This window comes from Phyllobates terribilis, unplaced genomic scaffold (assembly GCF_046119375.1).
Source record: "Phyllobates terribilis strain yellow unplaced genomic scaffold, ASM4611937v1 Scaffold_2__4_contigs__length_985480577, whole genome shotgun sequence".
In the NCBI taxonomy this organism is placed as follows: Eukaryota; Metazoa; Chordata; class Amphibia; order Anura; family Dendrobatidae; genus Phyllobates; species Phyllobates terribilis.
The window spans coordinates 345,603,742-345,625,581 of NW_027362762.1; positions in this window are offsets into that span (position 1 = coordinate 345,603,742).

Sequence of the window (21,840 nt, forward strand, 5' to 3'; positions counted from 1 at the left end):
CGATGTTAGCTGCTCCTTTTAAGGCAGGACTGCAATGATGTTGAAATGTGTTTTGGGGGTTAAAGTTCATTTTCTGGGCAAATATTGACTTTGCAAGTACAGTAATTGCTGTTAAGCTGATCACTCTTTGACATTCAGGAGTATATGCAAATTGCCATTACAAAAAATGAAGCAGTAAACTTTGGAAAAATTACTATTTGTCTCATTCTCAATACTTTTGGCCATGACTGTACATACACACACACACAAAACTATAAAGCCATTTTTAGACTGTAACAATTTTTTTCATTTATAGGTACTTTTTTGGTGCATGCTTGAGTCTCAACCCTCTCAAAATTGTAGATGTACTCAGTTCAATCTAATAATCTTCAGGATCCAGAAGACACCCGAAATGAGTGCTCAGGATGATTTCAAATCAGCACAATCAGTACCTTATAATTTTGAAGTATCACATAAAAAATGGTTTTATTTTGAACGAACAAACTGGCAAGTATGTCTCTAATTACAGTAGTTAGATAACCTTACCGTGTAATCACCAGTGGGCATGTTTAGATATTCTAACTCATTTCCTGAACAGTAAAAAGATGTAAAGCTGAAAGAAAATTGAATACTTAAACATCCTTGGCTTTACTTTATGCAGTGTATTGGTGTTAACCGTAGCATATATTATGAAGTGACACCGTATTTAAAATGAAAATAACACCAAAGTTATTCTCCAAAGAAATATTTCTACCTTCTTTCAGTATTACAACTACAGCTCTTATGGATAATTAAGGCTACTATTATAATTTTATATTATTAGCTGCAAGATTACAATATTACCACAAGTACTATAGCATTATTAACTAATAAGGTAAGGCGTTACACATCTGAAGCAAGAGACGAACCTAACATAGACATTGTATATGTATATGTATGTATATATATATATATATATATATATATATAAATATATATGTATATATACACTGCTCAAAAAAATAAAGGGAACACTCAAATAACACATCCTAGATCTGAATGAATGACATATTCTCATTGAATACTTTGTTCTGTACAAAGTTGAATGTGCTGACAACAAAATCACACAAAAATCATCAATTGAAATCAAATTTATTAACCAATGGAGGCCTGGATTTGGAGTCAATAAAAATTAAAGTGGAAAAACACACTACAGGCTGATCCAACTTTGATGTAATGTCCTTAAAACAAGTGAAAATGAGGCTCAGTATTGTGTGTGGCCTCCACGTGCCTGTATGACCTCCCTACAATGCCTGGGCATGCTGCTGATGAGGTTTCGGATGGTCTCCTGTGGGATCTCCTCCCAAACCTGGACTAAAGCATCCGCCAACTCCTGGACAGTCTGTGGTGCAACGTTACGTTGGAGGATGGAGTGAGACATGATGTCCCAGATGTGCTCAATCGGATTCAAGTCTGGGGAACAGGCGGGCCAGTCCATAGCTTCAATGCCTTCATCTTGCAGGAACTGCTGACACACTCCAGCCACATGAGGTCTGGCATTGTCCTGCATTAGGAGGAACCCAGGGCCAACCGCACCAGCATATGGTCTCACAAGGGGTCTGAGGATCTCATCTCAGTACCTAATGGCAGTCAGGCTACCTCTGGTGAGCACATGTAGGGCTGTGTGGCCTTCCAAAGAAATTCCACTCCACACCATTACTGACTCACTGCCAAACCGGTCATGCTGAAGAATGTTGCAGGCAGCAGATCGCTCTCCACGGCATCTCCAGACTCTGTCACGTCTGTCACATGTGCTCAGTGTGAACCTGCTTTCATCTGTGAAGAGCACAGGGCGCCAGTGGCGACTTTGCCAATCCTGGTGTTCTGTGGCAAATGCCAAGCATCCTGCATGTTGTGGGCTGTGAGCACAACTCCCATCTGTGGACGTCGGGCCCTCATACCACCCTCATAGAGTTGGTTTCTAACCGTTTGTGCAGACACATGCTCATTTGTGGCCTGCTGGAGGTCAGTTTGCAGGGTTCGGGCAGTGCTCCTCCTGTTCCTCCTTGCAAAAAGGCGGAGGTAGCGGTCCTGCTGCTGGGTTGTTGCCCTCCTACGGCCCACTCCACGTCTCCTTTTGCACTGGTCTGTCTCCTGGTAGCACCTCCAGCCTCTGGACACTACGATGACAGACACAGCAAACCTTCTTGCCACAGCTCGCATTGATGTGCCATCCTGGATGAGCTGCACTACCTGAGCAACTTCTGTGGGTTGTAGAGTCCGTCTCATGCTACCACGAGAGTGAAAGCACAATCAATATTCAAAAGTGACCAAAACATCAGCCAGAAAGCATTGGTACTGAGATGTGGTCTGTGGTCCCCACCTGCAGAACCACTCCTTTATTGAGGGTGTCTTGATAATTGCCAATAATTTCCATCTATTGTCTATTCCATTTGCACAACAGCATGTGAAATTGATTGTCAATCAGTGTTGCTTCCTAAGTGGACAGTTTGATTTCACAGAAGTTTGATTTACTTGGAGTTATATTCTGTTGTTTAAGTGTTCCCTTTATTTTTTTGAGCAGTGTATATATATATAATCACATAGATATTGCACCTATTTTTCATATAATTAATGTGAATGATGCAGTCTACTATTTATGGAAACAGACATCAAGGGAGATCTCATGGAATTTCATTTTTGTCAAAAAAGCATCAGTTCATGTCAGTCCAGGATTGAAGTCTTTGGAACCTATCGATACAATTGGGAAGAATTTATCAATATTGTAAATGCACGAATGTAAATGTGCCATAATATTTGTGTCATAGTTTTCTAGCTCAAAAATGGCACCAAAAATGACTAGAAATTGTGAAAAGACTGTTAATAGCTTGAGATTTCTTATTTTAATAGGTCGTACATGGATACACAGATTCTTTTTTACCTTAAGGTGAAGAGCACATTCTGTTTGTCATGTATTGCTATTTATTATGCTACAACAAGGCTACAAGCACAAATGTTTACTGAAGTATGCAGCTATATAATGACACAGTCATGTTTTATCACTAACTAATCTGTAATGGGATTTCAGGTTAGCTATCAAGGTCGGAGATTTTTGCTATGCAGTTAAAATGAGCACATCTTTTATATTATAGGACATGACAAGACATTACGAGTTGATTTAAGCTGCCATATAATATGGACAGTGACTGCACTAAAAATAATGGGAGGAGTTTGGCCATGCATCATATTATTGCTCTTTTGGCATTCATGTGATACCTTGTGATATTGATTCAGCACAAACCTGAGTCAGGGTCTGGCTGACAGTATAAACCTTCCAGACTAATGATCTACATCACATGGAACAACTTTGATAAACAAGTTCTCAGGAATCATGTCACAAATCTTCACATGATGCACCACGCCAGTTGTTTGCTACGAAAGATGTACTTAAGAAAATCTAGTACACTAATACACTCACTTTTAAGATCTTCCCTTCCTTTTTGTCAAGCAGTGTTTTTGAGGGAGACTGGCTCGTAATTCATTACTGTTGCTTAACTGTTCTTTGTGTCTCTGCTTCTGTCTCTAGCTCCTTCCTCTTGGTCCCTCACCTGTATATAGACTTCTATAGGGAGCAACTGTAAACTGATCCCTTAGTGAACTGACCACCTGTTTTCACTGAAGACAGGTTTGAGAAGTGAATTCAAAACAGGACTATTCTAAAAGGAGGCATATTCTTAAAAGCACTACTCTAGTGTTTTTTTTTCTTTTATTTCAGCGCTGGAGTGGTGGCACTAATTTAAATTTCCTGTCCCTAGGAATATACTTACCAGCTGCTGTCTTCAACAGTTCCCAGTGCCGCTCCAGTCCTGATCTGCCATTTTGTGACCCCCCCCAACTTCTGAATGACCGGAAGTCAGAGGTAACAGTCACAAGCTCTCAGTGTAAATCTATGGATTCCTCATTCTGTTTCTCATAGACTTACATTGAGTCGTGACTTTCGGACTGCCCAGCAAAACACTGGAGAGATCCAGCAGGTCACAAACTGCTGAGACCAGAGTGGCACTGGGAACAGCTGAAGATGGCAGCAGGTAAGTATAATATTAAGGGCAGGGAAGTTAGATTTGTGCCACCACTCCAGCGCTGCAATAAAAAAAAACCTCTGAAGTGGTGCTTTAACAAGATATATTGCAAAGTTTCTTATCCTCACTATTGCTGAAAAAATTCTCAGGGAGACCAGTTGTTTATGGAGTCTTATTGTCAATTTGCTCTGGATAAAAATAAGAACATTAGCTCTTTCCTTGGAGAAAATAAAACTCTCTCTCTAGTGCCACCTATTAGAGGTATGACGCGCCCCCTGGGCCGTGTGGTACTCGGTGCCGGGCCGGTCATTGCTAGGGGAGATGTCACAGTGGTGGTGACCCGGTCCGTGACCCAGGGCGGTCAATCCAAAGGGGAATATTATTTACAGGGGATTTATAGTTCTAGTATAGAGTTCGTGACGCCACCTGTGGTATTCTGCTAAAGGGAGCCGCCGCTGTGGAGCAGGTCCTCTGGAGCTGTTGTTAATGCAGCAGAGTTGGTTTAGCGCTCCACAGGTAGAGCTTAGCTCCAGGGCTGTGCTGAGATGTTATGGATGTTGCTATAGCAGTTGTAGTGCAGGGGGTGATGGCGCGGCCGGAATAATTCACAGAGACAGTGGGGTGCAGTCTTCAGGGTTTACTCAGAGTTGTTAAGTTCCTCAGGTTACACTTTCCGGACTACGACCTCCCACGTCGCGCTGTGTTCACCAGGCAGGGGTTCAGCAAACTCCCAGGTGTTTCAAGAGTGCCTGACAGGACTCCGTTCTATATGACCTTCTCAGCCGTGTTTCTGCGCTGACCCTCACCCTTCTTGCCCTGCGCCTCGCCAAACAATGTCCGAAGCTGGTATCCTCGGATCTTTCTGGGCAACCTGGAGTTCCCTGGATCCTATGTGGTTACCTTTTTGGCGACTTGAGTGCGGTTGTGGAACTGCACCCTGAAAGTACAAAAGCCTCCGGTTCCTAGTTGAACTTTGTAATTCTCACTAGTTAGGGGCCGGCCGGTCCCCACCACCTGGCATATTCGGGCATAAGGGTGGCCTCCAGCACTGCCCGTACCCCTGGGATCCCTTCCACGCTCCTGGAGCCTTTCTCTTGCTCCTCTCTCTCTCTCTTCAGTCTTGGGCCTCTCTGGCAAGGCCCTCCTCCTGAGCAGAGCTCCTACAGAGCTCCTGCTCCCAACTCTTCCTCTCACTGAAGACCCTTCTAGATTGTTCCACCCTCTTTTTATATCACTTCTTACTGAGCTCCCCTGATTTATTTCCTCCACCCACACCCACTACATGGTTCCCCATACTTTGGTTCCCCCCACTCCAGCCAGGGACTGGGCTCAGCAGGGAAGTGACGCATCTTGCCCCTCCTGCTGGTCTGGAGTAGTGTAGTGTTGGATGCAGGTGTTAGGGTCCCGGGCAGCACTCTATTCTTACCTGAGAGTGAGATACCACACCTCTGGGTGAGATGCAGTACCTCTGTGGTGACTGAACCCGCAGGGGCGCCACATACCCCCTGGTAAGACACAGATTGTCCGCGGGCTGGAACAGAGTAAAACACGGTTTTAGACATGCAATTTTTAGAATGCATTCACATATAAGATCATAAACAAACTTTTTCTTCCCTTTATGGGAGGCACATTATTTGAACGTTGCAGGTTTCCTTAGCAGTTTACAACATATTATAAATCATTCTTCAAGAAGATAAAACATTTCTCATATCAAACATTTTCAGTCAAATACAGTGAAATTTACAGCCGAATGTCCTTTTTACTGGTAAGGTGCAATTTAAGCAACATGAGGGACCCGTCCGAAAACCCTCAACCTAGACCCTGGGCGTGGCTGCAGGGTATAGGTGATCCAGGTGTTGGACCACGTCTTTGGCCACGCCAAACGGGTTTTTGTTCTGAGGTCAGACTTGTTGTATAAAACCAATAAGGGGCACTTTAAGAAGTGCAACTATGTACAAGTACAAGTTTTTAGGGAGATCACCGTCCTCCACCTCAATGTCTTTTTACCCTTACCGGGTTATTAAGTAAACACACAACAAGTAAATGCTGCAGTACCCTTCCGGGTAACTATGTACATCACTCAACTTTAACAGTTTAGCAGTGGTGCCCCCCCTGGGGAACACCTGGTTCTTGCAGGCTGACCCAGCCGGGTCATCAGCCTCTGATTGCAGGGGCATGTCCTTTTCCTCCACTACCCTGTGGACATTCAGGGCATACCAGCCCCGCTCACCTCTGTTCCTGGTGTAGGTGACTTGGTCACCAGGGTACAGGTCTCGGTCAGGATGTCCTTGCTGAAGGTGGGACTCCACGTCCCTCCGATTAACACATAAATCCATCGCGACCTGTGGCTCTCTGATGAAGCCCCACCCGGCGTCCAGGTCGAACTTCACAACAGTTCCTTCTGCACGGGGAATAGCTGTGGCCGTCCTTGCTTTGCGGGCCTGGGTCTTCTCCTCTATATTACGGGCCTCTATCTTCTCCCAACGCACCCGCCGGTTGTGCCGCTCTTTTTCCAGCTGCCGGAGCTCCCTCCGACAGTGCTCCTCCCGTCGGGCAGCTTCCCTTCGGGTCTCCCGGGGAAAACCCATGAGGTCCTCCCCCAGGTTATCCCACAGGAATTGGTCCTCTTCACTCCCGTAGAGGGCTGAGGGCTCAGGAGTGGGTAGCAATTGGAGGCTCTGGTTTTCCACCTCCGCGGACCAGTCCCAGGCCGCTTGCCCGTACACCCATTCGGGTGTGGGAGCAGGTGGCTTTTGCTGGGGGCCCAGGAGCAGGGTTTCGTCAGCAGCGCCCGGGGTTGATGTTTCCGGTCCCAGGGGCAGATCTGGGGTGTGCGCGCCCGGGTACGGAGGTTCCGCAAGGGGACCCAGGAGCAGGTCAGCACCATCAGCGCCTGGGACAGGGAGTTCCACCAGTGGGCCCAGGAGCAGATCAGCGCTTTCAGCACCCGGGACAGGGAGACTCCTCTTACCTGCTCCCGCGGCCGCTCCTGTGCTGCACGCTGCCTCCTGGTTCTGATCAGGCTCCGCCGGGGCTGAGGCGCTGCCGGTAGCACGCAGCACTGGCTGCTGCCTGGTTATCATCTTCCCCAGCATCTCCTCCTTCCAGCTGGCGACGGCAGCCTGCTGAGCCTTCTCCACCCGCCGACCTAGTTCTTGCATCTCGACATGGAGGAACTCTGCATCCTCCAAGGACAACTTGTAGACCACCTCCTCCAGGGTGAGGGGTGTCTCGCGCTGCTGCTGGCCACAGGCTGGAGTTCCAGGCTCACCTCCCTCCATCTTGCCTGCCGGGTGCGGTCTGTTTGCACTGCTCGAGACTCCGCTCTATCTCCAAGGTTTCTTCTCTCCTCTCCCCTTTCTGGGGCGGTTCCTTGGCAGCTTGCTGTCGGCCACACCTAGTAACGGCCCCCCCACCTTGATGGACACATCTACATACATGGCCACTGCTGCTCGGGGTGGGCCCCGCTTTTGGCGCCATTCTTGAACCCGGCCCACGATGGGAGGTGAGTTCTTGTTGTCTTTGATCACGCACATAATGGCGCCCGTTCTTCTGGGGCGGGCACCACATTCAGTATACAACACAGTCTCTAGGCGCACAATACCCGGTGATAACGGATGGGTTCATATCCTGTTCGTGACGCCAAAGATGACGCGCCCCCTAGGCCGTGAGGTACTCGGTGCCGGGCCGGTTGTTGCTAGGGGAGATGTCACAGTGGCGGTGACCCGGTCCGTGACCCAGGGCGGTCAATCCAAAGGGGAATATTATTTACAGGGGATTTATAGTTCTAGTATAGAGTTCGTGACGCCACCTGTGGTATGCGGCTAAAGGGAGTCGCCGCTGCGGAGCAGGTCCTCTGGAGCTGTTGTTAATGCAGCAGAGTTGGTTTAGCTCTCCACAGGTAGAGCTTAGCTCCAGGGCTGTGCTGAGATGTTATGGATCTTGCTATAGCAGTTGTAGTGCAGGGGGTGATGGCGCGGCCGGAATAATTCACAGAGACAGTGGGGTGTAGTCTTCAGGGTTTACTCACAGTTGTTAAGTTCCTCAGGTTACACTTTCCGAACTCCGACCTCCCACGTCGCGCTGTGTTCACCAGGCAGGGGTTCAGCAAACTCCCAGGTGTTTCAAGAGTGTCTGACAGGACCCCGTTCTATATGACCTTCTCAGCCGTGTTTCTGCGCTGACCCTCACCCTTCTTGCCCTGCGCCTTGCCAAACAATGTCCCAAGCCAGTATCCTCGGATCTTTCTGGGCAACCTGGAGTTCCCTGGATCCTATGTGGTTACCTTTTTGGCGACTTGAGTGTGGTTGTGGCAACTGCACCCTGAAAGTACACAGGCCGTCGGTTCCTAGTTGAGCTTTGTAATTCTCACTAGTTAGGGGTCGGTCCCCTCTGTGGCTTGATCCCTCCACCGCCTGGCAGATTTGGGCGTACGGGTGGCCTCCAGCACTGCCCGTACCCCTGGGATTCCTTCCACGCTCCTGGAGCCTTTCTCCTGCTCCTCTCTCTTCAGTCTTGGGCCTCTCTAGCTAGGCCCTCCTCCTGAGCAGAGCTTCTACAGAGCTCCTGCTCCCAACTCTTCCTCTCACTGAAGACCCTTCTAGATTGTTCCACCCTCTTTTTATATCACTTCTTACTGAGCTCCCCTGATTTACTTCCTCCACCCACACCCACTACATGGTTCCCCCTACTTTGGTTCCAGCCAGGGACAGGGCTCAGCAGGGAAGCGACGAATTTTGCCCCTCCTGCTGGTCTGGAGTAGCTTAGTGTTGGATGCAGGTGTTAGGGTCCCGGACAGCACTCTATCCTTACCTGAGAGTGAGATACCACACCTCTGGGTGAGATGCAGTACCTCTGTGGCGACAGTACCCGCAGGGGCGCCAAAGGTACCTACCTACCTTGTAAGTTATTGTCCATCTTTTTATCAAGTCTTCCTAGCAGACATGTCATGTTGCAATGCTTGTATAAGGCTTTGACAATGACTTACATGGTAGCTAGTACCACAGGGAGGTGGCAATAGCAAAAGAGTTTTCTTTACTTCTAAGTGAGAGCTAGTTTGCATGCATTAACCAAACTTTAGAAGAAATCTCAAGAGAACTAAAACATTCCCAAAATTGGAATGGTCAGCAGAAGACTCCCTTTATTTTCTCGACTTCTTGGGATAACACCATTCTGTGTGAGAACTTCACTACTAGAGCATAAGTATATTTCTAGCTGTGCAGATGCTAACTCCTGGGCTGTCCAGACCAGCGGCTCTGCAGCAGATACATCTAGATGTCTAAAGTAAATTGTTTTCTGCTGGTAGAAAAATCCAAAATAAAATCCTGATCTTTCCTTGCATATAAGACTTAATACCTTTGCTACAAAGTAAATAAAATTTAGTAGTAGATTTTCATATAATTTCCTAAAAATTGGTAAAAAAACTGTATAGTATACTGTATATTAACATGAAATAATTTAATAATGCAGATCTAAAACTATCTTGCCCTGTATGCTTATTCTTCAGGATATATAACTTCTTAGGAAATAAAATTCTTTGTGGCAGTTTGGGCTTAAATGCCCATCCAAATCATGAGCAGATCTTGCCGTATGATGGGCACGACTGGCTTTCCCAGCCAACTGCGACAATTGTGTGAAATACTGAATTTCTATGTCATGGATAATGTACAGTAGATATATTACATTCCATTCTTTATGCATTTCTGCCTATGCAATGAAATCAGTAATAAAATATCTTTGGGGAATATAGTTGTCCAAATGTCCTTGTAGTGCTGTATTTCATAGTTATTTACGCAAAGCCAATCCGTTATCCTGTCTGGAAAATTTTTTCAATGCAAATGGCCCTGACAAACCTATAGCAAATGACAGCCTGGAATAAATCAGATCTCCTGATGTATTGATGTGCATGAACACTGTCCCTGGAAAATCACATCTATTTATGGGTAACAGTGAAATGCGTGAGTTTTCTCTGAAACCAATAAAATGTTCACTACTCCTTTGGACCCAGCTGCAATACTGTAATCATGTTGTCTTACATGATGAAACATCTGCAATAACTAATTCAATATTCATGTGAATATCAAGGGAGAATAAGGCAAAACCATATGGGAGATTCAGCAGCAAAGTACATAAATTCATTATGTACAAAAGACACAGAAATTTACATTCCTGCTTGTCTTCCTTCTCCTACAACACCTGCGACCAGTCCTTTGCCTTCTTATCGGAGGCATCAATAGGACAGATTAGGCATAATTAGGCATACAAGCATTTTTACATACAAAGTAAGTTTTAATAAATAGATTGTTGATTAAAATAAGTTTCTTTTCTAGTGACAGCTCAACTTTATGAAGGTTTTTATATTACATATCTACATATATACATTACCAGGATCAATTTGGATATGGGGAGAGAACAAACATGAAATCAAATCTGCAGAACTTGTCTACGGAGTTTATTAGCGCAATATATATATATATATATATATATATATATATATATAGTAGCGTTGGTTGCAGCTCCTGCTCTCCGTCAGCTGAGAGAGACGTGGGGTTTTGTAATGGGCTGACAGAGAGGCGGCTGACTATCTCATTAATAGGATATAGCTGTCAGAAAAGGCGTCTGTGCTTCTGCTGATGCTAATGGTGAAAGCAGTCTCCGCCAAATTGTTTCCTCAATTTCTTCTATCATCCAGTGCCCAATTCACCCTCCACTTGTAAAGGGCATAATACAAGTGAATTTTAGCCAGAACAGAATGCAAGTATTCTCCTGCCAAGTCCTTGTCCTTCAGGACAAATCATTTTTGCAATATGAAAAATAATTATGTCATTTTTTATTATGTATGATTAGTGTTGAGCGATACCTTCCGATATCGGGAAATATCGGATCGGATTGGATCGGACCGATACCGAAAAAGTATCGGATATCGCCGATTCCGATACCGGAAACCAATGCAAGTCAATGGGACAGAAATATCGGAATGAAAATAAACCCTTTCTTTCCTTGTAGGTTTATTCTACATGAAGGAAAACAACTAAGAATAATGTAGAATGTATTGGGGGAGGTGGGGGAGACAATAAAGGCATAGAGGTTTAGCCCAATCAAATGGAATAGCAGGAATTAATATTTTTTTTTAAGACGTTCTGAGTTACGGAAATATTGACTATGTTAAGTATTTTTATATTTTGTCAGATATTTATGTTTCACTACTTCCATGCTCTTCACCTTCTTTTTTACTTCTCCCACACGTTCTCCTTCATCATCCTCAGCATCTTTTTCATCCACTTCTTCTTCACCTTCTTCATCTTCTTCTTCTTCACCTTCTTCGTATTATTCCTTTTTTTTTACATTCTTCATATTCTACTTCTTCATCTTCTTCATCTTCTTCTTCTTCATCATATTCTTATTTGTGGCAGGCATTCCTGTAGTTGTTATCTATAAAAGGTTGGACATTACACCTTTCGTTCTGCCCGTCACAAAAGATTTAGAACAGGATTTGTCCGCGTTCAGTTTGGCCTGCAGCAGCAGGTCTTTTCCAGGGGCACCACGAGGAGGAACGGACTCACCCCCATACACTGCTTAGTCATCTTCTGCTTATAATTTAGATATTATCTTTTGCTCTGATTTTTAGTTTTATGCTTAATGTTCTTCCGCTTTTTGTTCTGCAGCTTCTTGTATTTCTGCTTCTTGGTTTTCTGTCTCTTGTTCTTCTGTATCTTGGTGCTTGTCTTCTCTTCTTTGTCCTCTTGGTCAACTTCTTCAGGGTCATCTTCTTGGTCTTCTTCGGGGTGGTCTTCAGGGTCGTCGTCTTCGGGGGTCCTCATCTTCGGGGTCCTCGTCTTCTTCGGGGTGGTCTTCAGGGTCCTCATCTTCTTCGGGGTGGTCTTCAGGGTCCTCGTCTTCAGGGTCGTCGTCTTCGGGGTCCTCGTCTTCTTAGGGTTGGTCTTCAGGGTCCTCGTCTTCAGGGTCCTCGTCAGGGAGATCTAGAGTGATTACCAAGAACCATTTCAAAAAGCTTGAACTTGGACATGTAGCAGAAGGTACAAGAAAGCTGAGGAACTACCGAGGACCAGCTGACGGTACTGGAACCCGGATGGGTAGCAGAAGGTACGAGAGCCAATGGAACTGCCGAAGACCAGCTGACGGTACTGGAACTCGGTTACTAAGCAGGAGGTACCTGTGCCAGAAAGCACTACCAAGGACCAGCAGACGTTGGTGGAACTTGGATACCGAGAAGGAGGCACCTAATCCAAAGGCACTGCCGAGAACCAGCTGACGGTACTGGAACCCGGATGGGTAGCAGAAGGTACCCATGTAAAAAAAAGTTCAAGGCCGCGAGCCGGCCGCAGTTACCAAAACCCACAGTCCTACAGGGGGTGCTTGTCCTATTGGCACTATGGAACCAGCCTTCATTGCCAGATACCACAGCCCACATAGGAGTCACCTATACTGCAGGCACCATAGAGTCGGCTAACCCGACCGCAACACGACAGGACAACGCATTGGAGGCAAAGTGACGTTGACGCTACCCGGAAACAGCTGGCGTGCTGGAACCAGGCTGGGCAGGAGGGAGTACCCGTGCCAAAGTCACTGCCGAGAACCAGCTGACGGTACTGGAACCCGGATGGGTAGTAGAAGGTACAAGAGCAAATGGAACTACCGAGGACCAGCTGACGGTACTGGAACCCGGATGGGTAGCAGAAGGTACAAGAGCCAATGGAACTGCCGAAGACCAGCTGACGGTACTGGAACTCGGTTACTAAGCAGGAGGTACCTGTGCCAGAAAGCACTACCAAGGACCAGCAGACGTTGGTGGAACTTGGATACCGAGAAGGAGGCACCTAATCCAAAGGCACTGCCGAGAACCAGCTGACGGTACTGGAACCCGGATGGGTAGCAGAAGGTACCCATGTAAAAAAAAGTTCAAGGCCGCGAGCCGGCCGCAGTTACCAAAACCCACAGTCCTACAGGGGGTGCTTGTCCTATTGGCACTATGGAACCAGCCTTCATTGCCAGATCCCGCAGCCCACATAGGAGTCACCTAAACTGCAGGCACCATAGAGTCGGCTAACCCGACCGCAACACGACAGGACAACGCATTGGAGGCAAAGTGACGTTGACACTACCCGGAAACAGCTGGCGTGCTGGAACCAGGCTGGGCAGGAGGGAGTACCCGTGCCAAAGACACTGCCGAGAACCAGCTGACGGTACTGGAACCCGCAGGAGAATTTGCCGGACACATAGCTGGGGATCAGTTGACGTTACTGAACCCCAATAACACTGGAGCAAGCGTTGACTGTGCAGACGGCACTTCTGAGCAGCAACTAGCGGTATTGGAGCCCAGGGTAAATACTAAAAACAGAGGAGCCAGAGGTGTATTTGGAGGAGGTTTTAAATCCGTAGTACAGTGGATGTGGACAAAGCAGGAGAATTTGCCGGACACACAGCTGGGGATCAGCTGACGTTACTGAACCCCAATAACACTGGAGCAAGCGTTGACTGTGCAGACGGCACTTCTGAGCAGCAACTAGCGGTATTGGAGCCCAGGGTAAATACTAAAAACAGAGGAGCCAGAGGTGTATTTGGAGGAGGTTTTAAATCTGTAGTACAGTGGATGTGGACAAAGCAGGAGAATTTGCCGGACACACAGCTGGGGATCAGCTGACGTTACTGAACCCCAATAACGCTGGAGCAAGCGTTGACTGTGCAGACGGCACTTCTGAGCAGCAACTAGCGGTATTGGAGCCCAGGGTAAATACTAAAAACAGAGGAGCCAGAGGTGTATTTGGAGGAGGTTTTAAATCCGTAGTACAGTGGATGTGGACAAAGCAGGAGAATTTGCCGGACACACAGCTGGGGATCAGCTGACGTTACTGAACCCCAATAACACGGCAGCAAGTGTTGACTGTGCAGACGGCACTTCCGAGCGCCAACTGGCGGTGTTGGAGCTCAGGGATAATACTGAAAACAGAGGAGCCAGAGGTGTAATTGGAGCAACTTTAAAATCTGTAGTAGTGAGAATGTAGACAGAGCAGGAGAAATTGCCGTCCGCACAGCAGGGGAACAGCTGACGTTACTGAACCCCAATAACACGGCAGCAAGTGTTGACTGTGCAGACGGCACTTCCGAGCACAAACTGGCGGTGTTGGAGCTCAGGGATAATACTGAAAACAGAGGAGCCAGAGGTGTAATTGGAGCAACTTTAAAATCTGTAGTAGTGAGAATGTGGACAGAGCAGGAGAAATTGGCGTCCGCACAGCAGGGGAACAGCTGATGTTACTGAACCCCAATAACACGGCAGCAAGTGTTGACTGTGCAGACGGCACTTCCGAGCGCAAACTGGCGGTGTTGGAGCTCAGGGATAATACTGAAAACAGAGGAGCCAGAGGTGTAATTGGAGCAACTTTAAAATCTGTAGTAGTGAGAATGTGGACAGAGCAGGAGAAATTGGCGTCCGCACAGCAGGGGAACAGCTGACGTTACTGAACCCCAATAACACGGCAGCAAGTGTTGACTGTGCAGACGGCACTTCCGAGCGCCAACTGGCGGTGTTGGAGCTCAGGGATAATATTGAAAACAGAGGAGCCAGAGGTGTAATTGGAGCAACTTTAAAATCTGTAGTAGTGAGAATGTGGACAGAGCAGGAGAAATTGCCATCCGCACAGCAGGGGAACAGCTGACGTTACTGAACCCCAATAACACGGCAGCAAGTGTTGACTGTGCAGACGGCACTTCCGAGTGCCAACTGGCGGTGTTGGAGCTCAGGGATAATACTGAAAATAGAGGAGCCAGAGGTGTAATTGGAGCAACTTTAAAATCTGTAGTAGTGAGAATGTGGACAGAGCAGGAGAAATTGCCGTCCGCACAGCAGGGGAACAGCTGACGTTACTGAACCCCAATAACACGGCAGCAAGTGTTGACTGTGCAGACGGCACTTCCGAGCGCCAACTGGCGGTGTTGGAGCTCAGGGATAATACTGAAAACAGAGGAACCAGAGGTGTAATTGGAGCAAATTTAAATTCTGTAGTAGTGAGAATGTGGACAGAGCAGGAGAAATTGCCGTCCGCACAGCAGGGGAACAGCTGACGTTACTGAACCCCAATAACACGGCAGCAAGTGTTGACTGTGCAGACGGCACTTCCGAGCGCCAACTGGCGGTGTTGGAACTCAGGGATAATACTGAAAACAGAGGAGCCAGAGGTGTAATTGGAGCAACTTTAAAATCTGTAGTAGTGAGAATGTGGACAGAGCAGGAGAAATTGCTGGCCGCACAGCAGGGGAACAGCTGACGTTACTGAACCCCAATAACACGGCAGCAAGTGTTGACTGTGCAGACGGCACTTCCGAGCGCCAACTGGCGGTGTTGGAGCTCAGGGATAATACTGAAAACAGAGGAGCCAGAGGTGTAATTGGAGCAACTTTAAAATCTGTAGTAGTGAGAATGTGGACAGAGCAGGAGAAATTGCCGTCTGCACAGCAGGGGAACAGCTGACGTTACTAAACCCCAATAACACGGCAGCAAGTGTTGACTGTGCAGACGGCACTTCCGAGCGCCAACTGGCGGTGTTGGAGCTCAGGGATAATACTGAAAACAGAGGAGCCAGAGGTGTAATTGGAGCAACTTAAAAATCTGTAGTAGTGAGAATGTGGACAGAGCAGGAGAAATTGCCGTCCGCACAGCAGGGGAACAGCTGACGTTACTGAACCCCAATAACACGGCAGCAAGTGTTGACTGTGCAGACGGCACTTCCGAGCGCCAACTGGCGGTGTTGGAGCTCAGGGATAATACTGAAAACAGAGGAGCCAGAGGTGTAATTGGAGCAACTTTAAAATCTGTAGTAGTGAGAATGTGGACAGAGCAGGAGAAATTGCCATCCGCACAGCAGGGGAACAGCTGACGTTACTGAACCCCAATAACACGGCAGCAAGTGTTGACTGTGCAGACGGCACTTCCGAGCGCCAACTGGCGGTGTTGGAGCTCAGGGATAATACTGAAAACAGAGGAGCCAGAGGTATAATTGGAGCAACTTTAAAATCTGTAGTAGTGAGAATGTGGACAGAGCAGAAGAAATTGCCGCCGCACAGCAGGGGAACAGCTGACGTTACTGAACCCCAATAACACGGCAGCAAGTGTTGACTGTGCAGACGGCACTTCCGAGCGCCAACTGGCGGTGTTGGAGCTCAGGGATAATACTGAAAACAGAGGAGCCAGAGGTGTAATTGGAGCAACTTTAAAATCTGTAGTAGTGAGAATGTGGACAGAGCAGGAGAAATTGCCGTCCGCACAGCAGGGGAACAGCTGACGTTACTGAACCTCAATAACACGGCAGCAAGTGTTGACTGTGCAGACGGCACTTCCGAGCGCCAACTGGCGGTGTTGGAGCGCAGGGATAATACTGAAAACAGAGGAGCCAGAGGTGTAATTGGAGCAACATTAAAATCTGTAGTAGTGAGAATGTGGACAGAGCAGGAGAAATTGCCGTCCGCACAGCAGGGGAACAGCTGACGTTACTGAACCCCAATAACACGGCAGCAAGTGTTGACTGTGCAGACGGCACTTCCGAGCGCCAACTGGCGGTGTTGGAGCTCAGGGATAATACTGAAAACAGAGGAGCCAGAGGTGTAATTGGAGCAACTTTAAAATCTGTAGTAGTGAGAATGTGGACAGAGCAGGAGAAATTGCCATCCGCACAGCAGGGGAACAGCTGATGTTACTGAACCCCAATAACACGGCAGCAAGTGTTGACTGTGCAGACGGCACTTCCGAGCGCCAACTGGCGGTGTTGGAGCTCAGGGATAATACTGAAAACAGAGGAGCCAGAGGTGTAATTGGAGCAACTTTAAAATCTGTAGTAGTGAGAATGTGGACAGAGCAGGAGAAATTGCCGTCCACACAGCAGGGGAACAGCTGACGTTACTGAACCCCAATAACACGGCAGCAAGTGTTGACTGTGCAGACGGCACTTCCGAGCGCCAACTGGCAGTGTTGGAGCTCAGGGATAATACTGAAAACAGAGGAGCCAGAGGTGTAATTGGAGCAACTTTAAAATCTGTAGTAGTGAGAATGTGGACAGAGCAGGAGAAATTGCCGTCCGCACAGCAGGGGAACAGCTGACGTTACTGAACCCCAATAACACGGAAGCAAGTGTTGATTGTGCAGACGGCACTTCCGAGCGCCAACTGGCGGTGTTGGAGCTCAGGGATAATACTGAAAACAGAGGAGCCAGAGGTGTAATTGGAGCAACTTTAAAATCTGTAGTACTGAGAATGTGGACAGAGCAGGAGAAATTGCCGTCCGCACAGCAGGGGAACAGCTGACGTTACTGAACCCCAATAACACGGCAGCAAGTGTTGACTGTGCAGACGGCACTTCCGAGCGCCAACTGGCGGTGTTGGAGCTCAGGGATAATACTGAAAACAGAGGAGCCAGAGGTGTAAATGGAGCAACTTTAAAATCTGTAGTAGTGAGAATGTGGACAGAGCAGGAGAAATTGCCGTCCACACAGCAGGGGAACAGCTGACGTTACTGAACCCCAATAACACGGCAGCAAGTGTTGACTGTGCAGACGGCACTTCCGAGCGCCAACTGGCGGTGTTGGAGCTCAAGGATAATACTGAAAACAGAGGAGCCAGAGGTGTAATTGGAGCAACTTTAAAATCTGTAGTAGTGAGAATGTGGACAGAGCAGGAGAAATTGCCGTCCGCACAGCAGGGGAACAGCTGACGTTACTGAACCCCAATAACACGGCAGCAAGTGTTGACTGTGCAGACGGCACTTCCGAGCGCCAACTGGCGGTGTTGGAGCTCAGGGATAATACTGAAAACAGAGGAGCCAGAGGTGTAATTGGAGCAACTTTAAAATCTGTAGTAGTGAGAATGTGGACAGAGCAGGAGAAATTGCCGTCCGCACAGCAGGGGAACAGCTGACGTTACTGAACCCCAATAACACGGCAGCAAGTGTTGACTGTGCAGACGGCACTTCCGAGCGCCAACTGGCGGTGTTGGAGCTCAGGGATAATACTGAAAATAGAGGAGCCAGAGGTGTAATTGGAGCAACTTTAAAATCTGTAGTAGTGAGAATGTGGACAGAGCAGGAGAAATTGCCGTCCGCACAGCAGGGGAACAGCTGACGTTACTGAACCCCAATAACACGGCAGCAAGTGTTGACTGTGCAGACGGCACTTCCAAGCGCCAACTGGCGGTGTTGGAGCTCAGGGATAATACTGAAAACAGAGGAGCCAGAGGTGTAATTGGAGCAACTTTAAAATCTGTAGTAGTGAGAATGTGGACAGAGCAGGAGAAATTGCCGTCCGCACAGCAGGGGAACAGCTGACGTTACTGAACCCCAATAACACGGCAGCAAGTGTTGACTGTGCAGACGGCACTTCCGAGCGCCAACTGGCGGTGTTGGAGCTCAGGGATAATACTGAAAACAGAGGAGCCAGAGGTATAATTGGAGCAACTTTAAAATCTGTAGTAGTGAGAATGTGGACAGAGCAGGAGAAATTGCCGTCCACACAGCAGGGGAACAGCTGACGTTACTGAACCCCAATAACACGGCAGCAAGTGTTGACTGTGCAGACGGCACTTCCAAGCGCCAACTGGCGGTGTTGGAGCTCAGGGATTACAGTTCAGGTGGTAGAAACATGAACACAACAGGAGACCTGGATACTGTTGCCAACCAATTATTTATTCTGGAAGAGGACTGGCAAATTCATGAGAGATCCAGGCCTTGTTCATTTTGAGAAAAGTAAGCCGGTCAACGTTATCGGAGGATAGTCGCATGCGACGGTCTGTTAGAATACCACCTGCGGCACTAAAGACGCGTTCCGATAATACACTAGCAGCAGGGCAAGCTAGCACCTCCAATGCATACTGACTAAGCTCTGGCCATGTATCCAGCTTACAGACCCAAAACTTGAAGGGAGAAGAGCCGTCTGGGAGTACACTAAGAGGGCAAGACATGTAGTCTGTCACCATCTGACGGAAACGTTGCCTCCTGCTGACTGGAGCCGTCTGTGATGGTGTAGACATTTGTGGTGGCGGGAACACAAAACTTTGAAACATTTCGGCCATACTGGTCTTGCCTTGTGCTGAGGCGCTGCTTCTGCTCCCTCTTTGTGCAGAGCTTCCTCCACTGCCTCGACGCACTGAGCTGCTTTGTAAAGCACTAGCAGCACTGCTCTCGGTTGGAATGGAGAACATGATGGAATGCACCAGTGCGTCTTGGTACTCCCGCATTTTACGCTCCCGGTTCAACGGTGTTATGAGGCTTTGTAAGTTGTCCCGGTAGCGAGGATCTAGGAGGGTGGACACCCAATAATCAGCCGTGTTGAGAATGTGGGCGATGCGGCGGTCGTTTCTCAGGCACTGCAGCATGAAATCAACCATGTGCTGCAGACTGCCAACTGGCCAAGAAACGCTGTCCCCTGCTTGAGGCGTGATCTCTGCCTGCTCTGCATCACCCCACCCTCGCTCTAGATACTGACTACTAGAGCATTGTGTACCTCCCTCCTCTGGACAGATGTCTTCCTCATCCATTGACTCCTCCTCATCCTCCTCACAAAGTGTCCCCTGCCTAGGCCTTTGTGAGGAACCACGTTGCGCAGACTGTAGAGAAGCAGATGGCATTTGTGACTCCTCATCCTCCACCTCTTCCAAAACCTCGTCCCTTAGTGCTTGCAGTGTTTTTTCAATCAGGCAGATAAGGGGGATAGTCATGCTGACTAGTGCATCATCTGCACTCGCCATCCGCGTGGAATAATCGAAGGCACGCAAAACGTGGCAAATGTCCTTCATAGAGGCCCACTCAGTGGTGGTGAAGTGTGAACGGCGCGCACTGCGACTTGTTTGCGCCTGCTGCAGCTGGTACTCCATTACTGCTGCCTGCTGCTCACACAACCTCTCCAACATATGTAACGTTGAATTCCACCTGGTGGGTAGGTCACATATGATGCGATGTTCCGGAAGGCGTAATCGGCGCTGCAGAGCTGCAATGCGTGATCTTGCATTGCTGGACCTTGTGAAGCAGTGCATCAAGATCCGGATAGTCCCTCAAAAAACTCTGCACGACCAAGTTGAGCACATGTGCCAGACATGGGATGTGAGTGAGGTTGCCTAGGCCCAGAGCTGCCACCAGATTTCGGCCATTGTCACACACTACCATGCCTGGCTGGAGATTCGCTGGCACAAACCACACGTCGCTCTGCTGCTTGATGGCATTCCAGAGCTCCTGCGCTGTGTGGCTTCGATTCCCCAAAGAAATTAATTTTAATACGGCCTGTTGACGTTTGGCCACGGCTGTGCTCATATTGGTCACCATAACAGGTAACCGTTCACGGGTCGATGTGGAAGTAGACTGTGACGGCTCCTGCAGCGCTGATTCAGAGGAACTGGAGTATGAGGAGGAGTCAATGTGTACAGACTGGATTCCTGCAATCCTTGGAGTTGGCAGAACACGTACAGCGCCACTCTCAAGATCTGTACCCGGCTCCACAACATTTACCCAATGGGCAGTGAGGGAAAGGTATCGTCCCTGTCCATGCTTACTGGTCCACGCATCGGTGGTCAGGTGGACCTTGCTACTGACGGCGTTTTGTAGCGCATGTTTAATTTTTCCCTCCACATGATGTTGCAGGGCAGGGACGGCTTGCCTGTTGAAATAAAATTGGCTGGGCACGTTGTATTGTGGGACTGCCAATGCCATAAAGTTACGGAATGTGTCAGTCTACACCAGCCTGAATGATAGCATTTCAAGGGCCAGTAGTTTAGCAATGCCAGCATTCAGAGCCTGTGCTCGGGGGTGGTTTGCCGAGTATGGGCGCCTTTTCTCCCATGCCTGTGCTAACGATGGCTGTAGACTGGCCTGGGAGTGTGAGGATGACTGGGAAAGTGGTGCTGTGGGTGGAATTACACTGTGTCTCTGTACAACAGTGCCAGAGATTCTTCCATGGCGATCCTGTGAGGAAGCCGAACCAGCTGTGTGTGAGCTGGAGGAAGAGGCTACAAGAGCTGAAGAGGTGGTAGGTGGCGCTGTAGGTTGGCCTAGGTCTTCAGTGTGTTTTTGTAACTCCACCACGTGCTTGGTCCGCACATGTTTCCACATATTTGTGGTATTGAGGTTGCTGACACTTTTCCCTCTTTTCACCTTCTGATTACACAGCTTGCATTTGACAAAGCAAATGTCATCTGCAACTGTGTCAAAAAAGGACCAGGCACTGCAAGTCTTGGGAGCGCCCGCTTTGGATTTTGGAAGAGCCATGCTCCTAATGGGTGCCGAAGTGGAGGCTACAGGCAACCAAGTCTGCTCCCTCCCTCTCCCTCCTTTTTGGGCTGTTCGGGGAATCTCTTCCTCAGAGCTGCTCCCACCACCTTCCTGTCCCTCACGCCATGATGGGTCAAGGACCTCATCATCTACACCACCCTCTTCAAACAACTGCTTCTCCTGGGTAGTCTCGACAGCACAGTATGCACCAGAAAGTGGCACCTGAGTCTCATCATCAGATGCGTACTGAGGTGTGCTGCTGACCATAGGCACTGGCCCACCCGCCTCTTCAGATTCAGAGAGACAAAATGGTTGCGCATCACTGCATACTACCTCTTCTTCAAATTCTCGAATTCTGCTTGGCTGGCCCCCTCTGTTATGTTCTGCTACCAGAGCTAAGGAAAGAGAGGAGATCTGTCCCTACGATAGAACTCAGCTTAATCCCTACGATGTAACAGGGGACCTGATCCTGCGATCAGACCTGCTAATGTCCTAAGCTAGTCTGTACGGAGACCTATAGATGTGGGGAAGGAATCCCTACAA